At 37.8% G+C, this 11,421-nt stretch overlaps 1 non-coding gene across 1 annotated transcript; it reads right to left on the reverse strand.

Annotated features, from left to right (window-relative positions):
• Window positions 1-10,422: 10,422 nt before the first annotated feature.
• On the reverse strand, window positions 10,423-10,526 carry LOC116550459. The gene has a single exon (XR_004268426.1). It is a non-coding gene; the product is annotated as a U6 spliceosomal RNA (small nuclear RNA).
• Between the last annotated feature and the right edge of the window lie 895 nt (window positions 10,527-11,421).

An 11,421-nucleotide genomic window follows, 5' to 3' on the forward strand; every position in this document is an offset into this window, starting at 1 on the left:
TTTACTGTGTCTGAATGCATTAAATCTCCAGCAAACACTACAGAGAAACCTGTTACTATCAATATTTGTAATGTCTCTATAAAATGATTTATTTTAGAAGCTGAAATAAGACTTTTTACTTTAGTAGAGGTCACAGAGAATGCCCAGGCTGCTTTTGATCATGCATACCTGACTGATGAATTAAAATAGTCGACACATCAAACCAGTTTACAGATGTTTTATTCTTTTTAACTCTATGGGAATTTTCCCCTAGACACATCGGCGGATAATTTAGCTCAAGGCAACTGATTAATCAATAATCTGATTCTCTAGGCAGTTTCTCTATTAGGGAATGAACCTGTTTAACTAGAGCAGCATAATTGAACTGTGGGCAGCATATTGGGGAGTTATCTACTTTTGCCCATTGTAGCTGTAGTTGGTGATTTTTTCTGATGCAATTCTAATCAAGCCACTTTTCTGTTTACCACATTGCAACAACTCCTCATGCTTTTAGATCAAGACCATAGTCTTTAAGGTGATCCACATGGCTCTGCACAGTATACCTACATCTCCACATTCATCTTGCACCTTGTCCCCTGCAAATCTGTCTCCATTTCTGCCCCTTTGATCTACATACACACTCCCTGCTCTCAGCATTGTAGCCTAACTGGCCTTCTGTGGTTCATCAGGTATGCAATATTTGCTCCTGCCAGAATCTTTTCATAAGCCATTTCCTTGTTTGGAATAATTTGTTTCTACACCCTGCCTTTTTCCTTTTTTAGAGATAAAATAAAAAGTTTAATTTTTATTTCACATGCAATTATAAGAAGTGATACAGATAGATCCCATGTTTTTCTTATCTGGTTTCCTAATGGTACATCTTGCAAAGTATAGTTTACTATTACAACGAGAACCCTGGTCTGATTGCTATAAGCGATATGAATCAAAACACTGTTATGTACCTGATGTTTACCATTAATACATGTCAATTTTAACAAACTAAGAACAGTTAAGTAAAAGAAGTTAGAAAATGACGAAACAGCAAACCAAACACTGTGTGTTCTCACTCACAAGTGCGAGTTGAACAATGAGATCACATGGACACAGGGAGAAGAACATCACACACCAGGACCTGTCAGGGAGTGGAGGGCAATGGGAGGGAAAGCATTCGGAGTAATACCTAATGTACATGATGGGTTGATGGGTGCAGCAAACCACCATGGCATGTGTTTACCTATGTGACAATCCTGCACATTCTGCACATGTATCCCAGAACTTAAAGTATAATTAAAAAAAAAAAAGTAGAAAACTCAGTCTTTGACCTCAAGGAAAAAAATTAAAAATAAATAAATAAATAAAAAGAAGTTGGAAGAAAAGATGCAGAATATTTCATCACCACAAAGATCTCTAATGTTGCCCTTCAGCAATTGCACTCCCTACTAACCTCTGGCAAGCACTACTTTGTTCTCCGTTTCTATAAATGGTCATCTCAAGAATGTTATATAAATGGAATCGAGGAATATGTATTCTATAGGGAATGGCTTTTTTTCAGTTAGCTTAATTCTCTGGAGATTCATCTGAGTTGTTAGCGCCTCAGTTGTTTGATGTTTCTATTGTGGATGCACCACTGTTTGATTAGCCATTCACCCACTGAAGGACATATAGATGTTTCTATTTGTGAACTATCACTCATTAACCTGCCAGAAGCATTCATATAATGTACAGTGTAAACAGAAATCTTTATTTTTCTGTGATAAATGCCCAGAAGTTCAGCTGCTTGTTGGCATGGTAGTTTCATGTTAGATATTTAAACTACCATCCAAACTGTTTTCCAGAGTGACTGTGCTATTCTTCATTTGTACCAGCAAGGTATGAGTGATCTAGTTTCTCTGCATCTTCACCAGCATCTGGTCTTGTCACAAATTTTTATTATAGCCATTCCATTAGGTGTGTAGTAATATCTTCTGATTTTAATTTCCATTTTCTTAATGGCTAGTGATCCTGCATATCCTTTCATATGCTTATTTGCTATTTGTATGTTTTCTTTAAGATATTTCTTCATGTCTTTTGCTCATGCTCTAATTAGATTGTTTGATTTTGTCCTGGTGATTTTGAAAGCCCTTTATATATTCTAGATAGCTTACTGAATATGCGGTTTGAGTCTCTCACGCTGTAGTCTTTGTTTTCATCTTCTTAACAAGGTCTCATGCTGCACAAAAAATTTTAACTTTGATAAAGTCCAGTTTATCAATTTTTCCTTTTATGGATCATGCTTCTATGTTAAGTCTAAAACTCTTCACCTAAGCTTATAGTCTGAAGATTTTCTTCTATGATTTTTCCAAAAGTTTCATAGTTTTATCTTTTAAGTTTGTGGTTTGTTCAGAGTTAATTTTGTGTTAGCTGTAAGGGTTATCTTACTGCCTATGAATGTGTCGTTGCTCTAGCACTATTTGTTGAAAAGACCATCTATCCTTCATTGAATTGTGAATCAATGTAGTCAGATTTAGTTCCATGTCACCTCTACTGAGAACCTTTCTCTGACTTCTCTTAGGACTTAAGGCAATTGAATACTAAAGGCTCTCCCTATAGAAGCATGCATTTCTATCTTTTCTAGTGTGTATCTTAAAATCAAAACGTAAATGAATTGGACTAATTATTTGTTTATTATACCTCCTTCATTAGATTCTAAGCTTTATGCGGGTAGTGATTATAGCTGTTTTTTATTTTTATTTTTTCCTTTTTCTTTTTTTTTTTTTGAGACAGAGTCTCACTCTGTTGCCAGTCTGGAGTGCAGTGGTGTGATCTCGGCTCACTGCAACCTCTGACTCCGTGGTTCAAGGGATTCTCCTGCCTCAGCCTCTCAAGTAGCTGGGATTACAGGCAGCACCACCAGGCCCAGCCAATATTTTTTGTACTTTTAGCAGAGATGGGGTTTTACCACGTTGGCTAAGGTGGTCTCCATCTGCTGACCTCGTGATTTCTCCACTTTGGCCTCCCAAAGTGCTGGGATTACAGGCTGTGTTTTAACTACAATTTTATTTGCAGTGCTTAGCACTCTGCCTGGACATTAATAGTAGATTCTTAATAAAATTTATGAAATAAATAAGGCAAGGTAATGTAATAAAACACAAAGGGCTGTAGTTGGGCAGTTAGAACTTACCATTTTGCCAGATGTGTAGTCTTTATAAGTCTCCTTTGTCCTTTACATTATATTTTCTTATATGCTGATATTAAGTCATATAGCAAGCACAAATCTTCATAAAATGTGTGGCACAATGATAACCAATAGCTCTTAGCCCCTGAAACTACCGTCTTGCTTTATTTCTTTTTGTATCTTTGGTGACAAGCACATTTCTCAGGATGTGTTGAAAATTAAATAATTGTTGAATGAAATTAAATGGATAAGCTTGTTATTATTTAATGGAACTAATATAAAGTTTCTGATGTAATCATACATCTAGAAAAATGTAAAGTTATAAAAATTTAGATAAAAATATAATTTTTCTTAGAAAGCAAAAAACTATTTTATCATGGATAGTTCACCCCTGAGCTAGAACAACAAGCTGAAACTGATAAATATATTTTCAAGGAAAGAATACAAATGCTGTATAATAACAGCCACAGAAGGTTACAAGGACATCTGGAAACAAAAAGAACGTGAACTGTATTTAGATGTGACAAGTCCTTTGAAGGAGTAGTGAAAAGGATTTTTGAAATTTTACCTCTTGCTGAGTCAGGTACAAAGAACAAAGAAAAGTAGCATTTGCTTGCTTAAGTATCAAGATATGTACTTGGCATTGGACATGGCAGAGAAAGCTCTCCCATAAAAAGGGATTTATAGCTTTCTGTCGACCTCTTCTTTAGCAGTTCAGGTTTGTGTCATGAACTTATAACACTGTGACTATAAGAAGGTTATGCCTGGGTAAATGGTGCCTATTGAATTTTTAGGAACATGATATATATATATAGGATGCTAGATGCTTCCAACTCCTGAGAAGGCTGCAACATACAGTTGTGAGTTAGATAAAAGCACAGGGAAACTCTGAACATATCTGGTTCAGATGTGAGTGAAAGGGAGTTGATAGTGAAACAGGAGGTCACCAGTTAATCTGTATAAATGTTGATAAATATTTATCTAGGCCAGGCGTGGTTACTCACATGTGTAATCCCAGCACTTTGGGAGGCCAGGGCGGGTGGATCCTTTGATCCCAAGAATTCAAGACCAGCGTGGGCAACGTGGCAACTCCCCACCTCTATCAAAAATACAAAAATTAGCTGGTCTCATAACCTGGTCTCAAAAATAAGTAAATAAATAGAAATTAAAAAAAATTTTTTCTAACCTATACGTGTACCAGGAGGACATTTTTCTATGAGTTTTACATGTATTAAATCATTTATCCTATTAGTACTAATGTTTATGTAAAGATATTCATATCAGGTTATAGAAGTTATGCTAGTCTGCTAGTCCTGTGTACATGCTGCCTTTCTGGGTGTGGGTAGGGGTGGGTGTGTGCCTAGGATGGGAGAACAGATATCTTACACTCACTCCTGTGCTTCCTGCTGCAGGCTGATTTGTGTCACCCCATACCCTTCAATCCTTGCCATTCATATGTTGAAGTTTTAACCTCTAGGACACTAGAACATGATCTGATTTGGAAATAGGGTTATTGTGGATGTAATCAGTTAAGATGTGGGCATATAGAGGTAGGTGGACCCATAATCCAATATGTCTATTTTCCTGTGTACATAGATGCACATGTGGAGGGAATGCCATGAGAACATGAAGGCAGTCATCTATTAGCCATCTATAAGCCAAGTAGGCAGGCCTGGAACAGATCCTGCCATCATAGTCCTCAGAGGGAACCAACTCATCAACATCTTTATTTTAGACTTCTAGCTTCCAAAACTGTGAAACAATAGATTTGTGTTGGTTAACCTAACCAGTTTGTGGTACTTTGTTATGACATCCTTAACAAACTAATACGCTTTCTCTGGAGCAGTAATCTTTATAATTCTGGAGGTTATATATCCTTTAAAAAGTAAAAAAAGTAACAATAGAGACTCTTACCAGAAAAATCTCATACCCATAATTTATGTACAATTTCAGGAGGTTCACAGCTGTTCTGAAGTTCATTTCTAGACCCCACCCCACCCCAGACCAGGCTGAGAACATTTGCCCTAGAGTCAATGCCACGTCACCCATCCACTTTATTAGATAGTGCATCCTGAATATAATGGTCCTGAATGGAACATTTCCCACTAAAAGAACCATGCTTTAGTGTATGACCACATACACTAAATGGAAGAAATTATGACTGTTGTGAGGAGTTTGTCTCATGGAGCCGTGACTCATCCCAGTACTCAACTGCCTTAGAAATACTATGGACGCTTCCACAGCCTCCAATAAAAACATGCAGCTACTTTTCCCTGTGTCTTTTTTTTTTTTTACCTTTTTAGTTAAATAATTGCTACATGTAATTTGCAGGGCCAAGATTAGACATAGGTAGGGTTAACTTGTTACTGTTGTGCATGCTCTATGGGAAGGCACTGAGCTCAAAATGACTACAGCTGTTCTTTTGTATCAGCAGGGAATTGGTACAGGACCCTTGTGGATACCAAAATCTGCAGATGCTCAAGTCCCTTACAAAAAACGGCATAGCATTTTCATACAGCCTATGCAATTCTCCTGTGTAATTTCAATCATCCCTACCTTACTGATGTTACTTAATACAATGATGTAATGCTATGTAAATAACCTTATACTGTATTTTAAAGTCTGTATTATTTTTTATTGTATTGTTATTTTTTATTTTAAAAAACATTTTCTGCCTGTGGTTGGTTGAACCCATGGATACAGAGGGCTGACTGTTCTTCCATTTCTGTTTGCAACTAGAAATATAACTGGAGGAGGATATGTTTAAAAGTGGCAGCAAGCAGACTGAGGAAGGAGTTCCAGGACAGGAGGGCTCTCATAGAGAAAATGGGGGAAAGCTAAAACTCACTTTGCTTCTTTCCCACCTTGCTTAGCACTGAGAGTGTTTCACATCCCGAGTCTCCCTTAGTGTTTTCTGTATGTACTAGGTTGAAAAGCATTACGAAGAGAATGATAAGAACACCTGACTACATCTTTGTTTCAGTGTTTATAGCTGTTTCTTGCTGTCAAGAGTTGGCTTTCTCCTTCCACCCAAATAAGCAATCTCTGTTATTGTGCTTGAGACTCTGGAACACAGTCTGTCTCCTGTTGTCATTTTCCAGCCCCAGGTAACACCTGCCCATGTCATGCACGGCTTCATGTTAATTTTGAAGAACACTTTCCATCTGTGTTAATGCAATTTTTCTCTGTCATTTGCTTTAAGGAAGAGATATCCTGTCTTGATATGGCCAATGCCACTCAAATATTGAGCCAGAAGAGTGACTCTATTGTTCAGATGTCATTATTATCATCAAATAGACATCAAATACAGTCTGGAAGATAATCTTGCCTATAAGCTGAATGAGATTTCAGAAAGCCCAGTTGCTTCTGACATTTGCTGCCACAGGATAGAGGGATCATCGTTTAGGATTTTTCCTCTCTTGTGGGTCTTTCCTCATACTAGCCTCTTGGTTTAGGATGCTCTGTTATTTGTGCCAATCAAAATTCTATTCACTTTTTACAACTTAATACACATGCCACCTTTAAAAAGCCCTTCTGGATCTCTCAGCTGAATGGAATTTTTACGTTTTATAATTTCTCCTCAGTCATAGGCATTATACTTCTAGTCCATTTATTTGCCTCCACCCAATAGATTGTCATCTTCTAAGGACACCTGGCCTTGTCTAGGACTGCACATATGGTGCTTGCATTAGATGTACTGGGTTTTTTTTAAATGAAGGGTTTTAGTATCTGAATACTTGGTTTTCTTAGATTAATCAGAATTTGGATTGACTTTTGAATTCGAGGTGGAAAGTACTTTGCTGGATGCAAAACTGAAGAATGTAGGCAAAGGAACATCATAGGAGAAGCCAGTCAATATAAATTACTGAGATCTTATACTATGCAGTGAAAATGTAAGAGGTGAGTAAAAGATAGGATTACAGAGAATGATGGAGGAAGTCAGATGGAACCTCAGGGAACACTTAGAAAAAGTTAAGGGTTGTAAAATATTTAGATTTATATAGTAATTTTCTATTAAGAAATTTAAAGGAATTATGGCAATAAAGACACAGGTCAAACTGTAGCTTATATGTTTTATATGATCAGGGACAACACAATGCCTGACGTCAAGTAAGGATTCAGTTGGGCTGGGCGCGGTGGCTCACACCTTAAATCCCAGCACTTTGGGAGGCTGAGGGGGGTGGATCGCAAGGTCAGGAGTTTGAGACCAGCCTGACCGACATGATGAAACCTTGTCCCTAGTAAAAATATAAAAATTAGCTGGGCGTAGTGGCACACACCTGTAATCCCAGCTATTCAGGAGGCTGAGGCAGGAGGATTGCCTGAACCTGGGAGGCAGAGGTTGCAGTGAGCCAAGATCGTGCCACTGCACTCCAGCCTGGGTGACGGAGTGAGACTTCATCTCAGAAAAAAGAAAAGAATTTGGTTAATATCTGTGAGATAAATTTTTAAACCTGTATATTTTGGGGAAAAAGGTTTTGTTAGAGAAGGGTGACTAGGGTTGTAAGAAGGATGGCAGAGAAAACCAAGACTGGCATCTGCATTAACATTTTTTTTTAGCCTTCCTCAACTTAAGGAAGATATACTGGGCGAGGGAAGGCCAGGGTGAGAGCTGATCAGAGGATAAATCTTCCCCCGTAAGGAGATGAGTATGATATTTGTTCAAATGCAAACTATTAGCAGCAGCTCTAATCAGTTCAACTATCAAGGCAGCAGATCCCTCAACAGAAACTTGAGGTTTAGATCTGCTATACCTCAGCAAGCTTTTTAAATGAATCTTAAATAGAGATAACTTTTCAAGACGTGCCTCTCAAGCTGTCTTAAATCAAGACAACCACTCCTTCCTTTTGGTCTGTCATTTGAAAAAGAAATATTCTGAATATGCCATAGTGATTAACCCTGAAGTAATACTGACAGTATTCTTTTCTGGCTGTAATGTGAAGAAGGCCCAACAGTGACTACATGAAGTGGTACAAAGGAAAATGAAATGAAGGTGAAAGCAGAGAAGAGTAACAGCCCAGCTTGCAATCATTCATTCAGTACATGTTTATCAAAAACCTGCTATGAGCCAGTAAGTAGCCCTGAGGTGGGAAATGCATTGGCATGTTTGGAAATAATAAGGATTTGGCTTAGATCAATGAGAGATGGGAGGAGCAGAAGACAGGAGGTAAGATCTGGAGGATGGCTAGGGTTAGACCAGGGGGCTGCAAGCAGTTTGACTTTAAGTGTGATATCTAGATCCTGGAAGGTTTTGAGTAAAGCAGTGGTATAATCTGATTTTGTTTGTAAAAGCTCTGGCTGCTCTGTAGAGAATGAGCCATAGAAGGGCAGAAATGGAAGCAGGGACACTGGGGAGAAGATTATTGCACCCTCTGAGTAACGGTCGATGATGGCTTACACAAGGCTGGTGGCAGGGGGTTGAATGACTGGATTTCGGAAATGTTTTTATACATAGTTGGCAAGGCTCGCTGACAGATTTATTGCATGAGAGTAGGAAAGTTATTCAAGAATAACTTCTGTGTTTTTGGACTTTGCAACTAAATCAAATAGAGACGTTTGGAAGGAGCAGGATCTAGAGGGAGCTATTAAGACTGTGGCTTTGGGCAAATGGCTTGTAGACACCCAATGTAGATGACAAGTATGCTGTTGGATATATAAGTCCAGGGTGTCAGGGCTGGATATGTGCATTTGGTATTCATTGGCACGGGGATGGTATTTGCATGAGGAGACTGGATGAGAGCGATAAAGAACGTATTGATAGAAAAGGAAATGGAACCCTAAACTGAGTGGAGCACCATGGCATATAGAGACTAGAAAGAGGAAAAGGAGACAACAAAGAAGACTGAGAATGAGAGGCTTGTTAAGAAACAGAAAAAGGCCGGGCCCGGTGGCTCACGCCTGTAATCCCAGCACTTTGAGAGGCCGAGGCGGGTGGATCACGAGGTCAAGAGATCGAGACCATCCTGGTCAACATGGTGAAACCCTGTCTCTACTAAAAATACAAAAAATCAGCTAGGCATGGTGGCGCATGCCTGTAATCCCAGCTACTCAGGAAGCTGAGGCAGGAGAATTGCCTGAACCCAGGAGGCGGAGGTTGCGGTGAGCCGAGATCGCCATTGCACTCTAACCTGGGCAACAAGAGCGAAACTCCGTCTCAAAAAAAAAAAAAAAAAAAAAAGAAACAGAAAAATTAAGATAATAGTGTTAAAACCATGTCAATGGGGCAGCGAGTGTGTCAAATGCTGCTAGCAGGTTGAGTAAGACAAAGATTGAGAATTGATCACTGGGCTGAGCAAGGTGGAAGCACTAATAAATCGAAGTGTGTTGAGTAGAGAGCGGGAGGTGAGAAAGTTGAAATAACTCTTTCAACTAGTTTGAGCTATAAAAGCAAGCAAAGCAATGGGAAGTTGGTTAAAAAAAAAAAAGCAAAATTCATCCGTTGCAACAGAAAGGAATGCAAAGTTTAAGAATACAGATGTAGCTAGAAGACAAATTGAAATTGAAAATATGAGACTGTTATCTTAAGATTGCAACAACAAAAAAAAGGGAAAACAATTTTAGTATTTTTTTTTCCAAAACACGTATCACCATACTTGTTGCTTGACCGAAGGTCAAATTATGGATGAATGAAAACTACAATAGGACTTGTAAACTCTCACTTGGTGGAGATTTGTTTCTGTGTTTTATGCTTACTTACAAGTTGTTTAAACCAGTAATTTTTGTCTGTAGAAACACTTTCAAGTCAATTCTGTGCAGAAAAATAAACAACATAAGAACATTTAAAACGTTTTACATTGCTGTTTAGGCATCAACCTGAAACACAATTACACTATGATTACTATCTCTTGTCTAGCATGTCTATGAGTATAAAAAATACAACAGTGGCAAATTAACAGGTGATTCTACTTACACTCTTCTGTGCTGTTATGTAGTCACATAAATAAACAAACAAAACCCAGCTTGCTCTCTTCAATGTCTTTAGATCGCAGTATTCAGAATTTCAATGCTGTATTTCCCTCTACCTTGCTTAGTAACTGTGGAACAGACAGTTAGCCATTCTATGACCATATAAACCTGTAAAATTGTCGACAAAAGACCAGTACTTTAAGAGCTTGGAATTCTCTTAATAAAGCAGTTTTAATGTTCATTTTGCTAATATTTTGCATTATAGTAAAATGCACATAAAATATAATGTTTTAAAAAGTTTTCTGTGTACAGCTCAGGGATATTAAGTATGTGCATATTGTTGTGCAATCATCACTGCCATCCATATCTAGAACTCTTTTTATAAAACTATGGAAAGCTTCATCAATTTGCATGTCATTTTTGTGTAGGAGAAGTGCTAATCTCTGCTTCATTCTAATTTTAGTATATGTGATGCCAAAGCAAGTACCTTTTTTTTTTTGCGTAGGTGGCATTTGAACTAAGGGCCATAGTTTGTAGACCTTTGGTCTAAGTCAATCTGCGCTGGCCACATTAGCCATTTTTCATTCTTAAGGCAGAGAAAGATCTCACTGTATGTGCTATTCTACCACTTAAACTATTCTTGTCCCTGATTTTCTACTTTATTGATTTCTTTTCCTTTTTTTTTTAATTTCAGCAAAACTGAAACTACGTTCAAAGACAGAGTAACCATACATCCTGGTTACATTCTGCTTAGCTTGGATTTACAACTGTTGTCCCAGTGTAATTGCTGATGTGTCACCTGTCATTTTCAAATGTGACACCGTGGGGATGAGAAATTATTGGTCACTTTAGTCAAAAGAAATTCTCTGACTATTCTATGGAATTAAGACACTGTAAGAGAATCTACTATTTCTTTTTTTTGGAAAAAAGAGAAAAAAAGAAAAAGAAAGAAAGAGGAAAAAAAAGAAAGAAAAAAGAATGAAAGAGAGAAAGAAAGAGGAAGAGAAGGAGGGAGAGAGAACAGGAGTCTTGCTTTGTTGCCCAGGCTAGAATGTGGTCTAAAAATGGGTATTGAAAGCCTATTTTATGCCAATAATTGTGCTTAGCAATGGTGACAAGAAGGAATAAGGGAGGAAAATAGCAAACAAGCAGCCAACCAATATTTCATTTAAACCTGTGAAATGCTATGCAATTACTGAGGAATGATTTATTTCCAATTATGTAGTCACTTTTAGAGTAAGTGTGATGTGATACTGATAAGAATGTATGTTTTGTGGATTTGGGGTGGAGAGTTCTATAAATGTTTATTAAGTTTACTTGTTCCGGGTCTGAGTTCAAGTCCTGGATATCCTTGTTAATTTTCTGTCTCGTTGATCTGTCTA

The sequence above is a fragment of the Sapajus apella genome, unplaced genomic scaffold (genome assembly GCF_009761245.1).
Source record: "Sapajus apella isolate SASKATOON/1434 unplaced genomic scaffold, GSC_monkey_1.0 scaffold7, whole genome shotgun sequence".
In the NCBI taxonomy this organism is placed as follows: Eukaryota; Metazoa; Chordata; class Mammalia; order Primates; family Cebidae; genus Sapajus; species Sapajus apella.